A 26,836-nucleotide genomic window follows, 5' to 3' on the forward strand; every position below is an offset into this window, starting at 1 on the left:
TTTGATTAATTGGATGTCAGCGTGTGTCATATTTCCCTCTGACATGGTATTTAAAGCGATGGCAAATGCTTGATCTTCACGCTGGCGCATTATTTCAGTGAGCTCAAAGTACCGAAATTGATCCCAAAGCGGTGTTCCTGTAATTGTACTGTAATGATCATTCCTATTCGGCGCAAATATCCATTGATCTCCTACTGGTGGCAGCTGCTTTAAGTCACCAAACACGATAATTGGTATGCCTCCAAACTAAGCGGTGCTCCTGAAAATTTGCTTTAGCCTGCAATCTAAATATGCAAACATCTTTGCTCCAACCATTGAAATTGCGTCAATTATAATAAGCCTAATATCTATGAGATTGGCATGAATTTTGTTTAATGTGTCACTATTTAGTGGCCGAAGATCGCCGGAAGACTGGTTGACGGGGAGTGAAAAAACCGAATGAAGGGTTAGGCCCCCAATTCCAAATGCTGATTTGCCAGTGGGTGCGCAGAGTAACACCTTGGCTGTTTCGGGGTTGGTTCCTGGTACACTATTAGCTCGCAATATCAACGACTGATATATAATTGTTATAAGCCGACTCTTGCCCACTCCAGCACCGCCTCCGACATATTCGAAGAAGATTTCCCTTTTACTGGCATTACATGAGCAAAGTATTCCCTCTGTTTGCTGTTAAGTGACTGCACCATTGCCAGTAAATGGTCTTCTAATATTAGAGGTGGGAGTTTAATTAATGACTGCACCATTGCCAGTAAATGGTCTTCTAATATTAGAGGTGGGAGTTTAATTAATCGAACCGCCTCTTCCTCTGTATTGTTGTGCTCTTGAAAAACATTAATGTCTCCTGTTTGCTCTGGAACGGCTAGAGCTCTAAATTCGGGATCTAAAAGTTGTGAGGCAGCTCGATCATCAGCTGTTTCTTCCGCTGTGACATGAAGGTTTTCCTAAATCCGTTCTAGTTCGTTCGATGAAAATTTGTCATATTTGAGCTTATTCAGCTCAATTTGCTCCTTGTGTGAATTGCAAATACTCTCGACGTCAATATTTAATAGGTCTGTTTCCTCATTTCTCCATGGGTGAAACATCATGGCGGTTTCTCTGAAGAAATCGGCTCTTGAACTTTCAACGCTAAAACGTTTCCAACGCAGAATAAGGGCTTGCTTCCTTTTCCTTAGAAATCCTGATCCATCCTTTAATGCCATTGGAAGTGCAGCTGTCGTGTCATCCTCGTTCTCTACATCGTTGTATTCTTCGTTATTATCAGAAATATTTCTGCTTGTTTTGCAAAATCTGAACCCTGCTGCAAAATCTGCTAAGCATAGTTCTTCCAATTGATCGGGCCTTTGAGAGTATTGCTCCACCACACTCGGCACATATATGTCCGTAGAGTCCTCCTGTAAAGCATTCAATTCAAGTCGGGGCTTTATCATCCTTACTCGGTTGTTTGGATGTGATGTATTTATAAATATTTCCCCATTACTGGCTTCTGATAGATGCAGTCCCAAAATATTATAAGCTGCTTCTTGAGCCGATATTTCCGATCCATTTAAAAATTTGTTTCCGATGTGCTGCAGTTTTCTTTTAATGGAGAAATTCCCTGCATTTATTTCCTCCATGGCTTGTCTCAATAATGTTGATACTCCTCTATGGGATTTATTTATATAATTAATTATATAGCTGCAGCAAGCGTATGCGTCCAGAATGAATTGAATATCCATATTTGCTCTATGCAATTTAAGGATATTTTTATTATAGGCATTTGGAAATTGCCTGTCTGAAAATTTTCTCTTTAGGAAAATGTGTGGCTTTTTTACAGATGAGCGAAGAGCAAGCTTGTATTCTTCGTAGTCAATGTTGATTCGCTCATCCGCCAAAAAATTTTCGAAGCAGTTCAACCGTATTATTTCTTCCTCTGGGAGATCCGTTAGAGTTAATAGTTCCTGTATTTTTTGGAATTGAGCTTTGTGTTGCTTAATACCTTCCTCATTCTCCAGAGGGAAAAGTATTTCTGTCCGTGGCATCGGCGGATATGGCATGTTGAATCGGCAGACTTGTTTTCCATGTAGGTCTCATAGGCAAGCTCGACCATGTCTGTGTTTTTGATACTGAATGAATTCCAGTAAGTCCAAATCATCCCCATCGGTTGTGATGTGTCGATCGATAAATGTTTCAACATCATTTGTGTTGGTGATTCCATCACTTTCCAATTGTGATGCGTTACTTAGCCAGTACATGCCATGACAATGTGGTGATCCCCTCTGCTGGAATTCAATTCTGTAGTAGTAACGGACTACTAAATTCTCTCCAAATAGTCCGTTTTGAAATAATTTTAGCATTTGCCGGAATCGATTGTCGAAATACCTGGAACATGTAACTGGATCTGTCCTTATCAGTCTCGCCTTTTCAGAGCTTGATAGAGCAGTTGCTTCCTCTTCCGAAATGTCTACTTTATCCACCAGTTTCTTCAATATGACTAACAACTCAGGCCATTTTGTTTCTGTAGCAGACATTGTGATAAAAAATATTGGCAAACCAAACTGGCGGATTTAGGCTAAAACTTTCTTCTTTTCTGCCTCCCAATGTGCAGGTGAGGATCGAAGTCCTTTGAGTATATGATAGCCTTCATCATGCTGGATAAGGTTGCTGACAAAATTTTCATCCCTCACATTTGCAGCATTTATATTCCTCGATCCAGACTTTTTACGCAGGCAAATGGAAATTGCATTTTTAATGCGCTCCAACTCGTAGAACTTATAAATACACAGGAGCACGTCCACGCGCACACAACGCCGATCATAGCGTCGAATTTCAGAACGTGCAATTTTACTATAAGTTGTTGTAGTTGTCCTCTTTTTTCCGCAGTAAATCGTTGGATACGACAATTCCTGAGCATCGTCGTCGGTTGGTACGTCCCTTGGGCATCTACCTTGTCCTGGTGCCATTGCAACCCGTTCAATGTATCGATTTTCAACGGATTCATTGTCCATTAAAGTCTCCTGACCACCTGAATTTAAATCCTCTTCCATTTCAAGCGGTACATTTTCCTCACGGGCATTAAGAAGGTCTCTTACTTCTGTATTTGCCAGCCAATCACTTGAAATTTGGATATTATGCTTGACGTAAAGCTCTGTACAAAGCAGATAGTTTAGTGCCTCCAATATTTTTGCTGGTCGCACTGTCTCCGTCATAAAATTTTGTTCATATTCCAATCGACGTTTCAAGTGCACTTGAATAATATGGCTGGAAGCATGGTGACTGTCTCTACAACTGAAATGGGGATATTCACCACTGCTCCACGAATAGCACATTGTCGTTCATATCCTAAGGAGATGATGCGCATAAATGGGATCCTCGGTGATATCAGTCTTTCTTCTAGACACGTTAAATCCTGAAGGCATTCCGGAATATCAGGAAACTCCAATCCTTCCGATAGGCAGATATTTGGTATCTTGCCCTTCCGGTACAATACGATAGCATGTGTTGCAAAAGTTGTACTTTTGGTTCGAAGACGGAAATTTTGATGACAGATAAAACATTTTTCTAGCATCTTCTGAGCGCGCAAATTTTGTTGAAGTCTGACATTTTTCTAGTTTTTTCACTTGATGAGGGAACCAAGTGCCACCGCAACAGACGCATATTTCAGTGGGTCCTTTCTTTATCAACAATGCGTACATATCAAAGATATTGGCAGCTCGACGTTGACGTTCTTGTTCTTCTAGCTGTGCATCAGGAGAAAGTTCACGACGTCTTCTTATATTCCTCCTGGTTTGCCCCTCGCTGGCTAACTGACGATTTGCGGGATTCGATCTATGCAATTGTACTCTTTCCAACGTTGATTCCTGCTCGTTTGCTAGTTGTTGCCTGGTTTGCTGGCAGGTCACTCTTCTTTCAGAAGAATTTAAAATTTGCTCACGACGTCTTCTTATTGGATCTTCTCGACGACTTCTCCTCAATGCTGCATCTCGTTGCCTCTCTTCTTCTCTTATTATTGCATTCTGGCGCCGTACAGAACGTTCCATTGTGTCGCGCTCCTACTCCGCTGCTCTATATTCCGGATCCAAGCGCCTGTTTGAATGACCCATTGTGTTGCGCTCCTGCTCCGCTGCTCTATATTCCGGATTGGTTCTCCTATTTAAATGTTCCGCGGTGTTGCGTTCCTGCTCCGCTGCTCTATATTCTGGATTCAAACGTCTATTTGATTGACCTACTGTATTACGCTGCTGCTCTTCAGTTCTATATTCCAGATCCAAGCGCCTGATAGAATGTCCTATTGTGTCGCGCTCCTGCTCCGCTGCTCTATATTCCGGATCCAAGCACCTGTTTGAATGACCCATTGTGTTGCACTCCTGCTCCGCTGCTCTATATTCTGGATTCAAACGTCTATTTGAATGACCTACTGTATTACGCTGCTGCTCTGTTGCTCTGTAAAGTAGGTTCTGTCGTCTAGTGGAACGTGCAGAACTATCACGAGTTCTCTCCTCATTGCGGTACTCCAAATTTGAGCTGCGTAATTCTTCAATATAGTCAGCGTTCCTTTGTCTATTATTTTCCAAATTTTGACTATATTGTCGTCGGCTTCGATTCAAAGCATTGCGACGTGTTTGTTCCTGCGATTGCCTAGATACTCTTGGCATTTTCAAAAATTATTAAAAAATATTATACAAATAAAAAATATACTAAAATATTAATAAATTAAGTAATAATAATATAATTAAAAGAATGCGTATTATTTGAAAAAAGGATTTTTTCGTTGATTTTGAAAGTTATTTGCGTTGTTGAAAGTTTAAGCTGCTCGCGTAAACTGAAGTGATCCGATGCGTTGGGTCCTATTTATTGAATGTTTTAGAGCCCGACTTCACATCTGTAAACTGTTTTGCCCTTCTTGGTATCATCAAGCAACTTTCGTAGGAATACTAATGTGTTAATTGCAGAAAGTGCATTGTAGAGGTTCTTTTTTACCTAGGTTATACTTTCTACCTAACTTGCAAACTATGTTTACTTCCTACCTACTCTTCTACCTAGGTTTTGTTTTGTACCTACCCATCAGTTAATTAGGGTTTTAAAACTGAATAATTATCTTTAGATAGTTCTCTATTATTATTAATAAATAATAATATATCTTGAATAATTAGGGATTTATTTATTTTATGGGTAATTAAATAATATTTTTGCTCCTTACTCTTATGTATATATTCTTAACATAATTTTCTACTTTACAAATTTATTTAGATCGATCAGTTTGTACGGCAACTATGTGATACAGTAGTCAGAAGAATTTCTTAGGATATTTTATTGTTATCGTGGCCAATAATCCATGCCAAATTTGATCAAGTAATTTTAGTTGAAATATTAAGGCGTTAACTACAAAAGGGGCATTATCGAGGTTTTTTTACCTAGGTTATGTTTTCTACCTACGTTTCGAAGTATTTATTTCCTACATATTATTCTACCTAGATTTGGTTTGTACCTATCCATCAGTTAATTAGGGTTTTAAAACTGAATAATTATCTTTAGATAGTTCTCTATTATTATTAATAAATAATAATATATCTTGAATAGTTAGGGATTTGTTTATTTTATGGTTAATTAAATAATATTTTTGCTCCTTACTCTTATGTATCTATTCTTAACACATTTTTCAACTTATTGTCCCAATTAGCTACATGTCACACCTTACTTTTGGCACAAGCAAAACAGTTTTTGGCAGATATAAGATAATTTTTATTGAAAGCTCAAATTGGAGAGTATAAATAATTAATTAATCTGATTTGTTTATAATATATTACTTGTAAAGTGGTTAAATCTGACAGCTGTATGCTATAGTGGTCCGATCTTAACAATTCGTTCGAAGATTGAAGTCACACCTTAAGCAATAATCCATACTAAAAACTTCCATACAAAAATTTATTTTGATCGGTCAGTTTCTATGATAGCTGTTTAATATAGTGGTCTGATATGAACAATTCGTTCGAAAATTGTAGCGATATCTTGGACAATCATCATCCATGCCATATTTCATGAAGATAACTTGTCATAAACAATTTTTTTCATATAAGAACTTTATTTAGATTGTCAGTTTGTATGGCAGCTATATGCCATTGAGAGAAATCAATGCCGGATTTCGTGAAGATATTTTATCTAATAAACAAATTTTCCATGCAAGAACTTGATTCCGATCGTTCAGTTTATATGGCAGCTATGTGCTATAGTAATCCGATGTGAAAAATTTCTTCGGAGATTACATTACTTCTCCTAGCAAAAACTCATGCCAAATATTGTGAACATACCTCGTCGAATGAAAAAGTTTTCCATGCAATTACTTGATTCCGATCGTTCAGTTTGTATGGCAGATATATGCTATAGTGATCCGATCTGAACAATTTCTTCGGAGATTGCATTACTTCTTCTAGAAAAAACTCATGCCAAATATTGTGAACATACCTCGTCAAATGAAAACGTTGATCCGATCTAAACAATTTCTTCGGAGATTGCATTACTTCTTCTAGCAATAACCCATGCCGAATTTCGTGAACATACCTCGTCAAATGAAAAAGTTTTCCATACAGGAACTTGATTCCGATTGTTCAGTTTACATGGCACGGCGGTTCCGACAAATGAGCAGCTTCTTTGTGAGAAAAGGACAGGTGCAAAATTTCAGATCGATATCTCAAAAACTGAGGGACTAGTTCGCGTATATACAGACGGACGGACAGGCGGACGGACAGACAGACGGACATGGCTAAATCAACTCAGCTCGTCACGGTGATCATTTATATATATACTTTATATGGTCTCCGACGTTTCCTTCTGGGTGTTACAAACTTCGTGGCAAAATTAATATACCCTGTTCAGGGTATAAAAATTTTGTCGGGAAGGTGCGAACGCCATTCCCGGCTACCAATTACACGCTCGAGTTATTCGCATTAGAAATAATCACGAAGGTCAACTCAGCCGAAGTGCAGCGCCAAGCCGCGCTTCGGAGGAACTGTCTTTATGATCACGGTAACCTCTACGCTAGGTAAGTATGCTTTGTTCCAGGGATAATGAGATGCCCAACTCTTTCAAGTGTAAGAGCGCCTCAAAATTAGCGTTTTTTATAAAATTTTACATTGTATCGGACAAAATAATAATTTTTGGGAATTTAAATTAATATACCCAACATTTATTAAGATTAAATATTATTATACATGTATCCGCTAAACATATGCAGATACTATTTAAACCCTTTTTTGTGATATATTAAAACAATTGATGTTTGAACGAACAATACATAATCAAAAGAATAAATGCTTTTTATAATTTTTAATTGAAAATTAATACTAATAAGCATGGCATCACAAAAGATTTTATCATATACATACATTTCAATTTCGCGTTTTCTTTCATTTTCATTGTGTTCCAATTTTTATTAGTGATCTTCAACAGCAGCAACAAATCTCTCTGTTCACATATATTTTTGAAGGAATTTAATCTGGCCGCCCCTCCTTTTCCAATTGCTAAACGTCAGACCTCCTGCACTTTGACAGTTACCTGAGTTCAGGAGGTTTTGACGTTTAGCAATTGCGCTCTGATTTCCAAGGAGAGATGAGTTGGGCATCTCTTTATCTCTGCTTTGTTCAGCACACAAGCAGTCTCTTGAAGTACAACTTGCTTAAAGTAGCTGAAAATTACGCAGTAAAAAGATGTTAATAGAAAGCGGAACGAAAAATTTAGGGGTTGAACGAATGCGCTTGATAATTTTGTTGAGGTATGTATGTATGTGATGCTTTAATCACTAAGCAGTTACTGCGTAGCTCTCTCTCTCTTTTTTTCTCTTTGCTCAGTAGAGGATGCATCATACACCTTAATCACTGGGCGTTAAACGTTTAACGCAACATTTTCCGAACTCTCATTAGAAGTTTCACATCGAAAAAAAAATTTTATCGATCCGTTATTGACTGTAGCTATGGAAGCTATAGGATATAGTCGTACGATGTGCCCAATTTATTTATAATATATTTATCATATTTTTATAGATTTTTGGTGAAAATTTCACAACGATATCTCATCTAAAAGTATTTATGGCCGCGGCCCCCATATAAGCAAAACCACTGTGCACTGCTGTGTCGGTTTTGCCTTGTGTAATGGAGCAGAATCTTGCTGAATTGGATCGATATATTTTTCATTGTTAAGTATACATATATAATAGTAAAGGACAATTCTCCAAAATTATTTGTTCTTAGCCTTTACATTGAAGGCATAATACCGGAAAATAATAATTCTGAATAACCCGTTGTATGGGAGATATTTGTTATAGTGGTTCGACTTCTGGCCGATTCCGGCAATTGATCAATGCAATATCAAATTAATTAATTTGACACAGATATCTCAAAAACTGACGAACAAGTTTTTATAATCAATAAAAGCTTAATTTCGCCTTAAAGATCGATATCGATGATTTTAGACCTACAATTTCTTAAGCAAAGTTGTTCGGAATGAACCCTAGAACATTTGCCGCATATGTGATTTTTCCGAATTTTTCCGCCCCCTGTAAATGCCCGCTCTTATATATAAGATACAATTTCCCAAGTGTACCTGCATTTTTTCATTTTTTCACAACTATTCGTTTGCCAGTTGTCTTTTGAGAAATAGTAAAACTAACCACCGAATACAGATTAGTCTTCATTACGACAATGTATCGACTGAAACAACTGCCTTTTTGAGCAGACAAAACATCGATTTGACGAGTCATACACGGTTTAATCCTGACTTGTCACCAAATGATTTCTTTTTGTTCCCGTACGTAAAAACATAAAAAAAAAACAACCCTCGTATATTGGTGATGATAGTAAATGAAATTTAGAGAGCATCCTTTTCTGTTAATAATACGTATATGAGGAAACATCAAAATAGATCAAATCGGGTCAAAATGTGTTATTTTAATGAAATCCATCCACTTCGTCGAATAATAATTGCTAAACACTTCGCAACATTTTTATATTCTTGCAACATGTTGCTACAGAGTATAAAATTTAGTTCACCCAACGGTTGTTTATACCACCTAAAACTATTCGAGATAGCTGTAGGGTTATGTATATATACATAAATAATCAGGAGGCGAGGCGGGTTGAAATCCGGATATCTATCGCTGCAGGCTGTAATTTGTCTAATTTCACCCAAATTTGCACCGGATAAATCCTTCCGACAAGACTACTAATAGTGCAATAAATCAATAACTGAACATGCAGATATATTAAATTTGACAACCGGAATTGCCATGGTCCACCTTTAGGTATATCTCCGGACCTAATCGCGCATGCCTATTATTTTATCCTGTGATTTCAATGCATATTTTAATAAAGTGGAATCTCAAGTCCACTTACTGAATAGTAAGAGAGATGGTTTTAATATTGAAATGAAAAATTACCAACTATAAGATATGCTACTACGCTCGATGTAGCTTTTACTAAATATATTAAACATTTAGAATTGTTTATAAATTCAATATATACAATTATGTAGTAGTTATTATATAAAATATAAAAAAGTTTTTATACCCTAGATATATTCGTTTGAGACTTATGAAGTAATAACTAATTGTATCCTTAAGATATGGGTTAGAGACTATTTCATTCCTGATTGTACCTTATAGACGTAAACAGGGTGTATTCTCTTTAAAGATTACTCGCAAAGTTTTTGGCAGAGTGGGTATACATATATCGTACATGTACTCTACATAAATTCATCTGTTGCTTGTGCACTTGACTTGTTCTCTCTACTATACTTTTTTAAATAATTTAGTAGATGAACAATATAATACGCTCATATTCAGAAAAAAAATTATTATTTTAATTTTAATTGGGTTACTCACGGTGTTGCTCACATTGAATTTTGTAAATAAATATCAAAAACCAATAACAACAAGTAGGGAAAGGCTAAGTTCGGGTGTAACCGAACATTTTTTGCAACTTGTAGGGATGAAAGCCGGGGTAATACCTTCAGTTGCTGGAGAAACTTCTTACCAAAGAAGTAAGGATGGGCTTAGTTTGGGTGTAACCCAACATTTTATACTCTTGTAACTTGCCAGGATGAAAACCGGGGTAATACGTCCTTTTTTTTGGCAAAACTTCATACAAAAAAAAGTTACGAAAGAATTAAACATTCATTATTCGATGAAATCGTGAATGAATTACAATCAAATTTGGTACCTTCTTGTTTTATATTGAAGGCCGTAAACTTAGATTAAGTTTTATTCCTATATTTTAGTTCACGTCAGCTAAATTTATAACGGTCAAAATACAGGCGGAAATTATTTTATGGGGTATATTGGCGTTAGAGAAAGCACTAATTTTGATGTTGCTCAAATATACTCGAGAACATATTTGCAGTTTTATATATAGAGACTACTCACTGACCGGCATAAAACTTGTCACGCCCATCGTTCAATTTTGTCTCCAATAAAGTCCTCTCATACCATCTCGAGGGATCCAAATTTGACTAAGCGTGAAATTGCTAATGCCATAGGCATCTCATACGAACGAGTACTTCATATTTTACATGGAGAATTACATATAAAAATGCTGTTTGGAAAGTTAGTGCCGCACACATTAACAATTCAAAAAATGAATAAAATCGATTTCTTGCATCGTTTTATAACTATGGATGACACAAGGAACTACCACCATGATAATAAATTGAAACACGAATGTTTACAGTGGACTGGTGAAGGTGGTTGTTCAGCTCCACAGCAGGAAAAGTCATAACGATCAGCAAAGAAGGTTATAACGTCACGTCAGTTTTTGGGATGAAAAAGGAATTTTGTTAATTGATTAGGTGCTCCTTTGCGACAAAGTCGGGCATTGCACCCAACTCTGTTTAGCGCTCTACGACCAGTGCGGGGATGAACTACCATACCAACGTTTTCCTCCAGTATTACAGCTTTCTTCGATAATGGGTTTTTGGGTTCTTTGTTTATAATCTTTATTATCACCCGTTTGTCCCGTAGGCGGTTTACCACTTCTCAATCGATACCCACAATTGGGGTAATTTTTAAAACGATTTATAATACCAGCAATTTAACTAAATCACATATACAAGGTGCGTTCCAAAGTAACAAAGTAAACTCTAGTGGTGCCATCTCTATGTCGACTAGTGCGTTACAATCTGCTATCCTTTATTGACTTTCAGTAAGAATTTCATGACATTTCATTTATTGGAAGTGAAGTTATTGTGTTTTAAGTGTCAGTATGTTTTTGTCATCGGTGCGAAAATGTGCTTCGAACAAAGAGCTTAATGTTGGCTCTTTTTGTTTTAAAATGGGTAAAACTTTTACCGAAACGTTTTAATTGATGAAACAAGTTTATGACGACGATTGCCTCTCCTGTAGCAGAGTGCACGAGTGGTTTCAACGTTTTCAAATAGGTCGTGAGGACATAAATGAGAAATGAGCCGAAACCCAAAAAATCGCGCCTGGAGAAGTCTAAAGTAAAGACAATACTGATTTGTGTTTATAATTCCAAGGGTATTGTTCACAAAGAATTTGTTCCACCCGGCCAAAACGTTAATGCGGTATTCTACCTTGGAGTTTTGAAGCGTTTGGTGCGCCGTATTCGACGTGTTCGGCCCGAATATCGCGAAGATGGAAGTTGGTGTTTGTTGCACGATAATGGGCCGTCTCATCGATCGACGCTTGTGGCCGATTATTTGACCAAATAATCACCTGATATGGCACTGTGCGACTTCTACCTTTTCGGAAAAATGCATTTGCCGATGAAAGGAATGCGTTATGCAGACGTGGAGGCCATTCAAAAGGCTTGCACCGGCATACTGACGGCCATACCGGGCAACGAGCTAAAACACTTGTTCGACATGCTTTTGGACCGTACAAAAAGCTGTATTAAAGCAGAAGGAGACTATTTTGAATAAAACTAATTGATTTTGCCGATTAAACCATTTGTTCTGTCTCTTTTTTTTTAAAGTCCTGTTTACTTTGGAACGCACCTTGTAGTATTTTGCTGCTTATGAGCATTCCTCAAAGGTCGTTTCTTATCTTTTTCGGTTCATTTTTTATTTACATGTGGCGTTTTAAATCTTTCTTACAAAAATAACGGTACTTTATTGTGATATCATTTGCAAAGTTACCATATTACATGAAATTGGTTATAGTAGAAGTAAGAGTGCCTAAATTATTATTATTTTTTTTTTTTTACTTAAAGATAAAGGCAAGTGCAGTGACGGTGACTTTTGTCCATAAGAAGTATTAGCTTGCAAGATGAATGCTAACTTTTTGTTACAAATATTTTCTGTTTCTATTTGCCTTGTTAACATTGATAATATGACGGTGACTTTTGTCCATAAGTGTACATATATGTAATAGTAAGAAAAGTGTTACATTTCTTATATATTTTTCGCTTCATCTTTCGGGAAGCTTGTATTTTATGTGCATGTATAATTTGACACTCTTCTGCTTTTTGGGCATAAATATTTATTAGAACACATTTGAATGTGTGCGTAGGCATGCATGTATGTATGTATTTAATAATACAATAAAGATAACATTTTTATACACTTCTTTTATGGTCCTACATACATGTAAGTTTATGGAAATGTGTATATACCTAAGTATATCACCAAACAGGATATCTGTTTTTATAGAGCAACGAGAAAGAACACAACGCAAGTTATATTGTCCAAGGTCAGCTTCATACGTTTTCACCATTACGAGGTAAATTGCAATTTTGTAGCGTTTCCGTTATAGCAAAACTGTTTTGAATGAATTCTTTGATAATATTTCATGTGTCGCCTAATTTTCGAAACTTTTTCTATTGAGTTTACTCGAAAATTTTAAGGAGTGTTGGCTAATGTTTCCCGTGAATTAATATAATTGAACAATAAGTTTAATATTGAAATAAAACTATTTTTGCACTATATAATGTAAAATGAATATGTACAAACGAATTAGAGTAGTTTTAGTGGATATAAAAGTGAAAAATATAAGAGTAATAAAAAAAAATTAATTTTAAATCGAAAATATACATACTTTAAATATTTGAAATTTTCAACTTTAAACGCAAATAAAACGAAATAACGAAATCCTGGGACGGTATTCTAAAATTTTCTCTGGAACAAAACTCCAGTTTCACTAAAATTCCATTTGAGTTCAGTTACAATTTTTGATTAACATCCCTGTTTCGCCGCTAGATAATTGATGTTGACAAAAAAGTCAAATCATGGGCAGCTGAACAGATGACAAGCTATCTTTAAAAATTCCGCAGAATTCACCGACGACATAAGTTTATTCTTTGTGAAATAGGATTTCCAAAAATGCAAAAAATTCATATTTGAATACACACACTTCGAAATAACTTTTGTTTCAACGTCTAAAAAATTAATATTAAAATTATATTTTTCATTAGATCTATATAATAAATAACAGAAACTAGTAGCGTTTTCTCTTCTCGTTGAAAGCTTTGCTTCAATAAACAACAACATTATGTAAATGTTCCATTACACTTTATTAAACTGTTTAATTTTTTATCTGATAAAAGAACAAAACATCTGCGAACCAACAATTTCTATTATTGAGATCAACAAAATTGACCGATTCATTACAATTAGTAGACAAATTTTATTCGAAACAAGTAAGGAAGGGCTAAATTCGAGTTTAACCGAACCTTTTATACTCTTCTAACTTGCAATGTTCAAAGCCTGAGAAATAACTTCAGGTGTTGGCAATATTAAAAAATGTAGCGAAAGATTTCAACTTCATTATTCGACGAAACCGTTAATGGATTATAATGAAATTTAGATTAATTAGAATGCAATATTCGAACATAAAAAATTTTGAGAAAAGAACCGCATATCTCACATACCGAGCTTAGGGTAGAATGTATGCAACATTTTTGTAAGTAAAAGTAAACACTATAATATTGTACTTCTTGTAATATTAAGAATAAAGCCCTTTCGTACTATCGCGGGTGAAAAATTGTATTTCACTAGTTCATTTATTTTTAGACAATTATTTAGTAGTTTTCAACAAAAATGCGTAACCACAAATACGTACCCACTCTAAATTTTTTATATGTTGAAGGTCATTAAATACACCTCAATTGTTTACTATTTTTAAAAAAAATTAAAAACTAGACATTGTCCGATAAAATGCAAATTTTTGCACAATTTGTTTTTTTTTACAAAAGCTGGTAGACTTTAAATGAAAATTGATACGCCCACAATATGCATCCTTATATCTGTAAGAAACCTTAGTGAAAGTCAGACAGCATCTGTTTTTGGAAATATATATATGTCGTGATGTCAAAAATTGGGTAACAGCGATGCAATATTTTCCAAAATCCCTATATACATAAAAGAAAGATTTTCGAAAGTTAAGTTGTATATATAGCGTATACTTCCTCCATCCACAATATACCCCATATAAAGATTTCCGTCTTTCCACCTGTATTTAAAACGTTCAGGTTGATCAAAATATGTGGTACTTTAATGAAAGTAAAGAGACAAGTTTTTAAAACTTATGTGGTTTAGCTCTAAATCAGAATATAATTGGGGTAGACCTTAGTCTAAACTTTCTATTTCTAATATAATGAATTTCGATCCTCTGGTTGACATTTTCCCCATCCACTCAATATATTAATATGGCTCATTTCGATATGATTGTAATATAATTTTAGCTGACGCGAAATAAAATATAGCAATACAATTTAACTAATCTATGACCTTTAATACAACTTAATAAAATACCAAACTTCATTGTATTCCTTTCACGATTTCGTCGCATAATAAATGTTGAACTCGTTTGCTACAACCAAGCCCCACAGTAAGACAAAAACTGTAATTTGGTGCAATGAATCGCATTAGGAAATGGCATCTGTGCTTAAACATTTTTTAAAAGTGAGCTTGGTCCAGACCTCTAATAAGTTTAATGTACACATCGCTCTAACCGCTAAAGATATTTTAAACAAACTCGCTGAGAAAAAGTTTTTCTAACATTAGTTTTGATTATCGTCTAGACATTGGCCAAAGTGTCCCGAATATAATTACTTCCTATTATTTGGTTGATTCTATCCTCATATATTCAATATTTGAATTTTAGCCTTACATTACATACTCGTATATTTCATTTTCATAAAACATTAAGTGTAGTATAAAACTTCTTTTGGATATGTAATATATGCGGTGGAAGGGAAACCAAAAAATATTCAAGAAATGTATTAAAGACAAGAAAAATTGGTTTGCGGCAACTCGTTGTTTGTGGGAGACGGGACGAGGAAAGGAGAAGGCCACAGAATTGCTCGTGCTCAGGCAACACGCTTTGCGTGACATAAATCGTACTTTCTATTCATATTGAAATTTCTTCCATGGTTGCAATTGCGTTCGGATTAAAATGAATATTTACAATTGTTGCCCTAGATAACTTAGCAAATTTTGATCTTTTCAAGTATCCACAATTTATTTATGAAAGTAGTGAATGTGAATTAGCTTGTTAGTAAAAAAATTTAGTTTTCCAGTCATGATTATGGTTTTACGCATCTTTTTCGCACATACAAGCATCATGTGTTCCTGACTCTTAGGCATCTTACCGAAAATATGAGAAAATTTAAGCAGAAAGTTTTAATAAAAATCAAACCATAAGATATCTAGACTAACAATCTACAAAATGTCCTGTTTTACTCATTCCCAATGATGTCGCCAAATTGTAAAATTCTCAATTCAAATGGTAAAGTAAAACATCTACGCTACTCAAAGTCGATGGGACCGCGACATGATGGCAAATTTGTGTTAGTCCTTAAAAAAAAATTGTCAACTGAATTTAGCCACGACCACTTTTTAAAACCTTAAATGCCACAAATGCCCCTCCTCACTGTAATCATCTTTTGAATCAAGTTGAAGCTTTATGGTATAATTTGTGACAGATAGTTTGGTCAGTTTAATATACATATTATATATACATTAATCGACACCAATATCGATTACTTTTATGTGTTAAAATAAATACAATAGACCCTTAAGTGAACAAAACTATTATAGTATATTCTATGCAACATGTTGTGAGAGTAAAACACATCATATATAAGCAAAAATACATTTTTAATCCACCTTATATCCATTATATACAGTATATATATGGACAAGAGTAAGCCTATAAGAAATAATATCTTAGTTAGGTTTTGTTTCAGTGGCCTTTTCAAAGTTGAAGTTGTCAAAGGGGATGTCAAATAAGGTGATTGGGTATAATCTTAATTTACATGTATATTTTACTTTATATACGTATATGCTTATATACGCATATGAATTTTAGACTATTTTGCATTACACTTTGGCAAATTTCTATGCATAGAGTTGCACGTGAACAACATTTTTGGAAACGTTTTGTGCGGTTCCTTGAACATTGTTTTTTTGTTTTTTTTTTTGTTTTTTGTATCAACGACATTAAATTTTGTTAGAAACGTTCAAATTGAGTTTCTATTTCAATTCGTTTGCACATACCTCCCCTTTTGCTCTACTTAGTCCTACCATAAGTTGTGATACAAATTTACGCCGTTATAAAAATTTAATTATAATTTTTTTTTATTAAAGTTAATTTTATTTAATAATGCATATAATAAATGAACACTGTACCAAACGCCCTTCGAAACGGCCACTTTTTGTTCTCACACAAACCCTCAAACGATGATCAAAGAAGCACGCTCAGTTTCTTTTGTTATTGATGAAACTGTTCGAACCAAAGAATTTAAATACTTTCCAAATTTCAGTGGGTTATTGGACAGGCCATTTTCCCAAACTCTAGCCACAAACTGTGGTCCAATGGATTCAAATCTGGACTTCCTAACGGCCAATCATCTGCATCTATGAAACCAGGAATATTGCCTTTAAGCTACTGCTGGCTGATTTTTGCTTTATGTGCTGGAGCAAAATCTTGCTGTAAGATCCAATGCCCTCCATTTAAGAGGGTATTACTTAACTGCTTTATCACTTCTCCTAATCTTGCTGGTACACTTTTACCCTGTTTTAACTTGTTCAACACAGAAACTTGTTTCTTCAATAAAAATGACACTATCATGGCTGTTGACCGCGTGCCACTGAAAAAGCCGCGTCCGTCTGTTAAGCCTACGTTGACAGCCGGTAGGCTTTAGCGTGGTGATCATCTCGTATAAGTTTTGACATTGATCTAGTCGATATACCCATTTCCCTGGGCATAGTTTTCTGTTTTCTAAGGATATTTTTGCCAATTCGTTCGCGAACAGTTTTATGGTTGAATTAGTTCGAACCATATGAGGACGACCACTTCTTTTTCTATCGTCAACCGTAGACGTTTGCAAAAAACGATCAATAGTTCGGTAAACAAACATTCACGATATATTATGTTTTTTGAAAATCTCATAAATTTCACTTGAGCTTTTTCCACACTTACATATGTATGTAAAGCAATCACCGCATTACGATTTTCTTTAACAATAAAGTAGTTATTAAGCGAAAGCAAACTGCATAGAATACAAATTATAATAAAAAATAATGGCACTTTTTTCTGCGAATTTAGCCTCGCTGTATGCATTGTAAACTTTGTAACAGAATTTTTGACAAGACTAAGTTACTATGAGCATTAGATAGGTAAATTAATGAATAACGCTTTCTATTGGGGAAAACTTAAAGCAACTTAGATCTATAAGGCTTCCACGTAGACGGAAAATAGATGCTGTGTATATTTCAGCCCGTGATGTATAATCTCCAGTAAGGATCCTGACGTGAGGCCTTAAATCGTAAGGCAGATTAACACAAACTAAAGTATTCATGACTGAATCACACATCAACGCTATTTTCAGCAATCATTGTACATGTAAGAACATCGTTGTCAATCATTTTCTCAAACAAATGCGTGGAGGTCCGATCGCTTATTATATGTATTAATAAAGCTAGCTACTCGTTTTTTAACCAAATCAGTGGAATGATATTTCATGCTATAAATAGATTAACCCCGTCATCAAACTGATTCGCCAAAGTTACCATGATCGACTCTTTTACGCTTAGCAAAGCATGCAAAGGGCTCTCAATTAATTTCATTCTAATTTTAACCCCTAATATCAGTTATATGGGGGCTAAGGCAAGTTTTTACCCGATTTTATCCATTTTATTAAGATAACGTACTAAGATAACTAACGTATTAGCCGATACATGCGGTATAAACTTAGCCGAAAGTTCCAAAATATTTATATTAGGTATATGGGGGAAGTATTGATCCGATTTAACCCATTTTTAACATATAGCCAAACTATTATAAGAAAAGAATCTTTCTGCATTTCAATTGTATATCTTACACATTAACCGATATTTTCAATAAAAAGTCACCTAAAGGCAATGGGATCCACATCTTCGATATCTGGGTGCAGTTATGGTCAGATTGTGACAATTTTTAGACTTAAAACGGTATACTTTAAAGGCACTATTGTGCATATATTCATTAGTGCTTGATTTGTATACTGGAAGGTAAAATAATCAGATGGAATTTAAAGTTGTGTTATATGGAAATAGGCGTAGTTGTAGTATGATTTCGCCCCTTTTTGCACTGTAACATATGATTGTCAGGATAATGTCACCTACCGAACTTGGCTGAAATTGATCAAGTAGGTCCATATATTTGGGTTTTCACTTAAAGGTAGGCGGTACCATGCCCCTCGTACAATTTTGATACCGGCTGCTATTAATCCCTCTTGTACCATCTCACGTGTAAACTTTAATATCGCATTTATTTATTCATTTATCGCATTTTTAGTAGTTTTTAACAAAACCGTTGTATAGGAAGTGAGTGGTGTTATCATCCGATTTCACATATCTTCACGCTGTTGTAAGAGCTGTTGAAAGGATTTTTCCTTCGCATATTTGAATGATATAACTTGAATGGTTAGGGTGATATGTACATTAAACCTATTAGGAGTCCCACTTTTAAAATCTTTTCAGTTCAAATCGCAATTTTGTATCTTAGTTTGCGGCTTACTAAAGCTTTTCGCAGGTTTTCGATTAATGGCATTTCCTGCGAGTGACAGCGGCCCGATTATGCCCATCTACGAACTCTTCCTTTCTTTCAAGGAGCACGTATATCAAGTTTCATTACGATATCTCAATTTTTACGCAAGTTACGGCTTGCACGGACAGACAGATATCTGGATTTCAACTTATCTCGTCATCCTGATCATTTATATATATACTTGTATATAACTCTATATCTAACTCGTTTATTTTTAGGTGATACAAACAACCGTTAGGTGAACAAAACCTATTATACAAGTACACTGTAGTAGGGAAGGAACACTGCAGCATAAAATATCTAAATGAAATGAAAATCATACACTTACCTAAGCATAATATGGTTTGGTACTAAATTTAAAAGAAAACGGTTTGTGCGTTGACCTATCCTTATACACCTAATACAATGATTTCTGCTTTTTTGGTCGATTTATAGACCATATCTTAAAATTAAAGGAAGATTATTAGGCTTAGAATAATGTGACGAAGTGTCTAATTTGAGTGATATCGGATGCTAAGCTAAATATATTAGCCTATAGTTTAGATAATTTGGCAAACAAAATTACATCTTTCGGTTTTTAATTTCGTCCAATAACAGTTGTTGAACTCATGTAAAACTTTTTATAATAAAGATTTTGTATGTACATATATACAGTAGTTACCACGGGTGAAAATTTTATATTGCTGCAGTCCAAGTACATTTTTTTTAAATATTATCCAACTTTTGCCTGAGTAACTGTTGACGATTCCGTTAATTACAGTTGCTTACGATTTTTCGTTTAAGTTGCTTTATGGTAAATATGTGTTTCATTACTGCAAGTATGAAGAAGCTAATAAGTGCTCAAAAAATTGTGATTCTTACTTTAAGAGAAGGAAATTACAGAGCGAGGGCGATCGCAAAACGCATAGGATGTGGCCTAAATCTTTGGACAGAGCTCCTGGAAGTGGATTCGCAAAGAAAAAATCTACTAGGATGGACAGAAATTTGAAGAGCTTAAGACTGCGGAACCGATTTTTAACTTCAGTGGAGCTAAGCTCAGAGTTGAAGGAGAAATATTCGGAGGCTCTATAATATGGGCCTCAAAGCGAGAAGGCCAAGAAAAAAGCCTCCTCTAAATGCAAAAATGCGCACGGCACGCCAGATTTTCGCCCGAGAACATCGAAATTGGGCTCTAGAAGATTGGAAAAGGGTTATCTTCACTGATGAATCGAAAATAAAGTTGAATCAGTCCGATGGAATCCAGGACGTTCGGAGGAGAGCACAAGAAGAATTGTTTAAAAGTACTGTGATAACTAAAAACAAATTTCCAATGAGTTACATGGTTTGGGGGGAAATTTCCTACTATGGTTGCAGTGAATTGGCATTTAAAAAAGGTTCCTTAAATGCTTCTGGATATATTGACATTATCAAGAACAAGCCTACAAGAACAACAAAACTTATTTTTGTCAGAACAACGAAAAATTTCATCAAATACATAGAACATATATATAATGAAAGGATACTCATACGCCAGCGAGCCATTGTGTTTTTTCTTCTAATTAGCACCTACATTAGGATAAGAACTTTAAAAATAATAATTTTTTATGCAATAACACCTGCTCTTCAAAACACGGTTATGTAAGAGCAATAAAAAGACAAATATTTAGGGAATTTGATTTGTATTTCAAAATTTCAAGGGTGGTCACATTTCATTGACCACCACTGTATTTGCGTACTCATACACATAATTTTGCTTTACACGGTTTCTGTGAAATTTGTATGTTTATATAACAAATTTTGAGGAGCTCTCCGTTTGTGGATTTTCTTTTGGTCACAGCAATTACAAATAGCACAAATTTAGAGGAATGATCAATGTCTGTTTTTACACGGTTTTTTCTGGAACCAATCTAACGTCTGAAAACAGAATTAGATGTATACATGTTTTCGATCGTCCACATACATGAGAGTTCACATATTTTTACCTTCACTTACATATACCTACGTTAATGCTATACTGCCTCATTGAACAAATATTCTCCCTGCAGGGAACACGGTATCTGCACGCACAGCCGCAAGCAACTCGTTGTTCATGGCCAGTTGTAAATGAATATGTATTTAGTACATACATGTGTACACATAGATAGTATGTAGTTACACCCCAACAAGTTAAAACTGAAATACGCGAAACTAATTTTTTTCTGTGGAAATCGCACATGGAATGTGTGTTCTGTATGCAAGAATTAGAATGGCAAAGTTAGTAATGCCAGGTTAAGTCGATATCTTGCTGAGCAATTTCGATTTTTCAGTACCTTATCTGAGGAACTCGGAACGAAATACTTCCGTCCGTTAATACTAACTGGCTTTGTGTTTTACAAAACAGGTATTCTTCTTTTTTGATAACACTTCTTTTATTTATTTACACGATGTGCCATTTTTCCTTAACGCTCGTGTCAACCTTACAGCCTTTTTAGAGTGTAATCGAACACAATAAACAATGGTTCTTTGTAGTACATACTCGTACTATTATGTTATGTTCTATCGAAGAAAAAAATAAATCAAATAAGAAAGAATGTAAATAAAAACGTATGTGTTGAATATGTCACGACTTATAACGTACAACAAGAAAAAATGTCATGTTTGTGTATGTTGCATAGAGAACCAATGTTTCTTTACTTTCACATCATAGGAGATAAATAAATAATTAATTTTTAATAATATCGATATATGCTCAAATGTATGATCCGAGGTTATGAATCGACCGCATTTCTTTTATTATACTCTTGCAATATGTTGCTACAAACTATAATAGTTTTGTTCACCTAACGGTTGTGCGCATCATCTAAAACTAATCCAGATAGATATAGGGTTGTATATATACTTGTACCTATATAAATGATCAGGATGATGTGACGAGTTGAAATCCGGATATCCGTCTGTCTGTACGTCCGTCCGTACAAGCTGTAACTTAAATAAATATTAAGGTATCTTGCTAAAATTTGGTTCACATGTTCCTTGGCCCCATAAGAAGTTTACTATTATAGATGGGCGTAATCACTGCCACTCTCATAAAGCGCCATTAATTGAAAAGATATAAAACGCCAGAACTAAGCACTAAATTAAGATATATAGGTATGTGTAATTTTGTACAGAAGATTGTATTTGAAGAGGGCATTTATGGTTAAAAAAATTCTCAAAAGTGGACGTGACCACGCCTTTTAATAAGTTTAATGTACATTTATCCTAAACTAGTATCCAGTATGAAAATGGATGAAATCAGATGATAACTCCGCCCCTCCCTATATAACGGTTTTGTTAAAACTACTAAAACTGTGATAAATCAATAACTAAATGTGTCAGATACATTAAATGTTACTACCGAAATGCCACAAGGGGAAATGCCATTTAAGGAAGTGTTGTGAAATCATCTATATCCGAAACTACTTGATCAATTTCAACAAACTTTAGTATATAACATTACTGTAACAATTTAATGCTAAAGTGTAAAAACGGACGAAATCAGACTACATCTGCCTACTTCCTATCTGGCACAATTTAAAATTACATATGATTCTTTCACTTTCCAGTACTCAAATCAAGCACAAAAGAATATATGAGGACAAGACTCTGCACAAATAGTGCTAGAGGTATACCATCTCAAGTCTAAAAATTGTCAAAATCTTACCATAACTGTTAAATAATATGGGGAATATGGGGACCCTAGTGACTGGTGCTAACTTTTTACCGGAATTAACGGTCAGTCTGTGAGATATACTCGTATTATCGAAAGATTCTCTTTCTGATAATAATATGCAAGTATGTCGAAAATGAAATGAATTGGGTCAATACTTTCCTTCGCCCCCATATATTATACCTTATTGAAATAATTTCGAAATTACGGTTCACTTCATACCGCATATATCGGCTAATTTTTGAGCTATTTTAATAAAATTCATGGGATGTATTTTCCTTATAATGCCTCATCTTTGCGCCTAAAATGAGTAAAATCAGGTGAAAACTTGCCCTAGCCTCATATAACAAATCACAGAATTTTCAAACACCTAGTTGATCTTACTCCACATATATGTTGGTAATGGTATGTGAGGTACCTTAATGAAATTTCGGGAGTATTATACTCTGTTAATAGTATGTCGTGTTGTCACCTAAATATAAGATTTTCAAACTTCGGTTTGGCCTTATGCTATATATATCAGTCAATATATAAGATATCTTAGCATTATTAACCGAACGTATAATATTGGATATACTATAGTTTAACGCATAATATTTATGATATATTGTATATTATTATTATATATATGTATAACTATAGTTTAATGCCGAAAATATGCGAATTTAGTCTACAAATACCTCAACTCCCAAATTTTATCTATATTGATTTTCGATATTCTAACAAACCTTATACCGAACATGTCGTTCAATATGTGTATTATATATTTATAAAATTGCTTGAAAATATGATCTCAAGTATACCTCAGAAATGTCAAATAATAATAATTTCAGACTTTCCACCTGGAAAAATATGTTATACTTACAATTAAATGAAGAATTTTTCTTAAAAATTGTGTGGAATATGAATGAAATTAGTCTACACTTTTGTTAAAATTTTGTAGCCATAAAATAGGTAATAAGTCTACACTTTTGTTCAAATTTTGTATCCATAAAAAAAGTAATAAGTCTACACTTTTATTAAAATTTTGTATCCCTAAAATAAGTAATTGCGATCCTCTGCTTGACGTTTTCACATCAATTCATTATATTACATTTAGCTATTCCGGTGGGGTTTATATATCATATTTAAGGCTGATTTTTATAAAACTTTAGCTTACGCGAAGAAATAAAATTAATAAAATACAAATTTGATTGTAATCCATTGACGATTTCGTCGAATATTGAATGTTAAATAGTTTTGCAACATTTTTATACTCTCGCAACTTGTTGCTACAGAGTATAATAGTTTTGTTCACCTAACGGTTGTTTGTATCACCTGAAACTAATCGATAAAAATTGAGATATCTTCATGAAACTGGGTACACATGTTTCTTGGTACCGTAAGACGGTTGGTATTGCAGATGGGCGTAATCGGACCACTGCCACGCCCACAAAACGCCATTAATCAAAAACAAATAAATTGCCATAACTAAGCTCCGCAATAAGATACAAGACTGTTATTTGGTACAAAGGATCACATTAAGGAGGGACATCTGCAGTTAAAATTTTTGGGCGTGGGCGTGGTCCCGCCAATATAAAGTTTAATGTGCATATCTCCTAAACCGCTAAAGCTATATTAACCAAATTCACTGGAAGCAAATGTTTTTAGCACTTTTATTGACGGTGTGAAATATAACGGCACTGTTAAAAAGCGCGATAAACCAAGCACTTAACACGCCAGAGACATTAAATTTTATCTCTGGGATGGTATGAGATGATTTTATAGGAACCGCGTTCAAAATTAGTCAGTGAGCGTAGCACCATCCACTCTTAGGTGAAAACCCATATCTTGGGATCTGCTTAACCGATTTCAACCAATTTGGGTGCAATACGGGTGCATGACGTTCCTCTCATATTTCTATGTGATAGTGCGAAAATGGGCGAAATCGGACTACAACAACGCCTATTTCCCATATAACACCATTTTCAATTCCATCTGATTCTTTCACTTTCCAAAGAGTATAAAATGTTCGGCTCCACCCGAATTTAGGACTTCCTTACTTTTTTTTCAATAGGCATGCCTTTGAAAAATTATTTCACCTTTTTGAATTCAACATTCATGGTTCGAGGAAACCGAATGGCTTACATTAAAATTTTGTATCTTATTAACTTCCACCTATATATGTACATATATTATAAGTCGTAGACTCTTAGTGCATTAAGATATTATATTATGGTCCGTGTTTGAAAAATGTATATCAAAATAAATCTTACTAACTCAAATGAGATATGCATATGCGATATAAACTCAAGCAAAGAGGCAAAATTTAGTATATTGGGTATATGAGGAAAACATCAACCAGAGGTGCGGAAAACTGTATATGAAGGATACGAGATTTGGATTAAGGTCTAATTCGATTCACATTCAAAACTATACCAAAATTTTTTTAAAAAAATCTACTTAATTTCATTAAATGATGTGTGATATACACATTTTCGGAATCAAGCTTTAACATCTCTCTATATATATATATATATATATTATATAATGCTTATATATATATAATATATATATACACCTACCTTAAATTAACCCGAACGTTTTAAAATAAAGTATTAAACCTAAAGGTATTTCCACGAATTTGATCTTTTTGACCCGAAATTAGCCCTTCCTTACTTCATGTAATATATTTTTTGAAGGAAAATTAACTGTCTTATACATAAGGGCACTATTTCTTCGAAGACATTTAGCGTTGGCAAAATTAAAAAATGTTTCAAAAGAATTTAACATTCATTATTAGAAAAAATCATAACTGGATTACAAACAAATTTGGCATTTTATTAAATTATATTATAGGTTAAACTTGTAGACTCACTTGGTTTTATTGTCATATTTTACTTCGCGTCAGCTAAAGTTATATTAAAATCAGCCTTAAATGAGAACTGTGTGATATAAAGGCTATATTTAATATTACATAAGGTTGGTCGTTATTTCCCTTCCGCTTTTTTTCTCTTCATTCAATGCTTTATAAAAAGTGTTACAGTGATCGGATTTAGTTAAAATATGCGCCGTTTTGTTCGATGATCTGTTTCCATCTAGACGGCAACTTCATAATACCTTCCTCGCGAAGAATTCTTATTTGCGAAGAATTCAGACAGCCACTTTTCACAAGCCTCTTTTGAGTTCAACTTCACACCACCAAGGGCATTCGCCATGGACAGGAACAGGTGGTAATCACTTGGCGCTACGTCCGGGCTATATGGTGGATGCGATAAAACCTCCCATCCGAGCTCCCGTAGCTTCTGACGAGTCATCAACGAAGTGTGTGGTCTGGCGTTGTCCTGGTGGAACACTACACCCTTCCTGTTGGCCAATTCTGGACGCTTCTGGTCGATCGCCTGCTTCAAGCGGTCCAGTTGTTCGCAGTAGATGGTAGAATTAAGCGTCTGGCCATATGGGAGCAGCTCATAGTGGATGATTCCCTTCCAATCCCACCAAACACACAGCAAAACCTTCCTGGCCGTCAATCCCGGCTTGGCCACTGTTTGGGACGATTCACCGGCCTTCGACCACGACCGTTTTCGCTTGATATTGTCGTATGTGATCCATTTTTCGTCGCCAGTCTGCTTCAAGAATGGGACGAGTTCGTTCCGTTTCAGCAGCATATCGCAGGTGTTGATTCGGTCCAGAAGGTTTTTTTGCGTCAAATTATGCGGCACCCAAACATCAACCTTTTTTTTGTATCCAGCCTTCTGCAGATGGTTCAAAATGGTTTGGTGACTAACTCCCATCTCCTGGGCGATGTCACGAGATGCCATATGCCGGTCTAACTCGATGTATTCCATGATTTGATCGGTATTTGTCGTCACAGGTCTTCCGCCGGCTGGCTTATCCATGGTGTCGTTTTCACCGGCTCTGAATCGTCGAAACCATTCCTCCGCGGTTCGAAGTGATAGAGTACCATCCCCCAAAACACCATTAATCTCACGGAACGTTTCTCTAGCGGAATTGCCTTTAACGAAGGAAAACTTTAAAATAGCGGAAAACTTTAGAATAGCATTTTATACTTTTACAGTTTGCAAAAATCAAAGCCGGAAAATTTCTTCAGGTGTTGACTACACTTTATATTAAACAAGTAAGAAAGGGCTAAGTTCGGATGTAAACGAACATTTTATACT

At 35.0% G+C, this 26,836-nt stretch overlaps 1 protein-coding gene and 1 non-coding gene across 3 annotated transcripts in view; both read right to left on the bottom strand.

The window, feature by feature from the left end:
- Nucleotides 1–26,836, bottom strand: part of lobo (lost boys) — a 375,899-nt gene that overhangs the window by 222,343 nt on the left and 126,720 nt on the right. The gene's annotated exons all lie outside the window — the stretch shown is intronic.
- Nucleotides 6,864–7,023, bottom strand: LOC118680269 (U1 spliceosomal RNA). Its single transcript, XR_004975795.1, has one exon. It is a non-coding gene; the product is annotated as a U1 spliceosomal RNA (small nuclear RNA).

This window comes from Bactrocera oleae, chromosome 2 (assembly GCF_042242935.1).
Source record: "Bactrocera oleae isolate idBacOlea1 chromosome 2, idBacOlea1, whole genome shotgun sequence".
In the NCBI taxonomy this organism is placed as follows: Eukaryota; Metazoa; Arthropoda; class Insecta; order Diptera; family Tephritidae; genus Bactrocera; species Bactrocera oleae.